Genomic DNA, 346 nt, shown 5'->3' with positions numbered 1-346 from the left:
ACAATTTTCCAGCATGATCACGATGCAGGGTAACATTCATTTAGCTGTCTATATTCTGGCATATTTGTTTAAAGTGAACATTCTGAGAGTTAGAATCTTTTAAAAAGGAGTATCATTCTTAAAAAAAAAAAGGATTTTATTCCTTTAAAGTATCACTTTCAAAGTTAAGTACTATGCAAATGTTTTGTTAGAAACTAATTCTCCTTAAAAACTTGAAAGCAAATAACCGACTTATTTGCTCCCAGGCTTTTTATCATTAACTGAAGAAAAATAATTTGACATTTCTAAGGTACTAAAAAACAAAACAAAAACCCCACATGTAATAAAAACGCATCAAGAACCAAAC

This window comes from Physeter macrocephalus, chromosome 11, assembly GCF_002837175.3.
Source record: "Physeter macrocephalus isolate SW-GA chromosome 11, ASM283717v5, whole genome shotgun sequence".
NCBI classification, from domain to species: domain Eukaryota; kingdom Metazoa; phylum Chordata; class Mammalia; order Artiodactyla; family Physeteridae; genus Physeter; species Physeter macrocephalus.
This window is presented reverse-complemented; position numbering follows the sequence as displayed.